The sequence below is a fragment of the Vombatus ursinus genome, unplaced genomic scaffold, assembly GCF_900497805.2.
Source record: "Vombatus ursinus unplaced genomic scaffold, bare-nosed wombat genome assembly UNPS02014772.1, whole genome shotgun sequence".
Taxonomy (NCBI): Eukaryota; Metazoa; Chordata; class Mammalia; order Diprotodontia; family Vombatidae; genus Vombatus; species Vombatus ursinus.
This window is the reverse complement of record NW_020954550.1, coordinates 31,071,042-31,071,494: the sequence shown is the minus strand read 5'-3', so window position 1 is coordinate 31,071,494 and position 453 is coordinate 31,071,042.

The following is a 453-nucleotide window of genomic DNA, read 5'->3' as shown; positions in this document are numbered from 1 at the left end:
AACCTAGTAATTTTCCAGAGGTCATACTGGGCCTGTGGTCCCTTACAACATGCCACTTGTTTAGCCATTTCCATTTGCTGGTCATCTGCTTTGTTTACAATTCTTTGATTACTGCCCCACCCCCCCACACCCCAAAGTGCTGCTATAAATATTTGAAGCTTTTCTTTTTGTCAATGACCTTGTTGGGGTATAGTACTTGAAGCAGAATCTCTGGGTCAAAGGATATGGGCATTTTAGTCACTTTTTTTTTTCTCAAGGCAATCGGGGTTAAGTGACTTGCCCAGGGTCACACAGCTAGTGAATATCAAAGTTCTGATCTGAGACCCAACTCCAGGGTCCATGCTCTATTCACTGCACCACCTAGCTTCCCCCTAGTCACTTTTTTTTAAAGCATAATTCCAAATAGCTTTTCAGAATGGCCGGGACAGTTCAAAATAGTGTATTCGTGTGCCT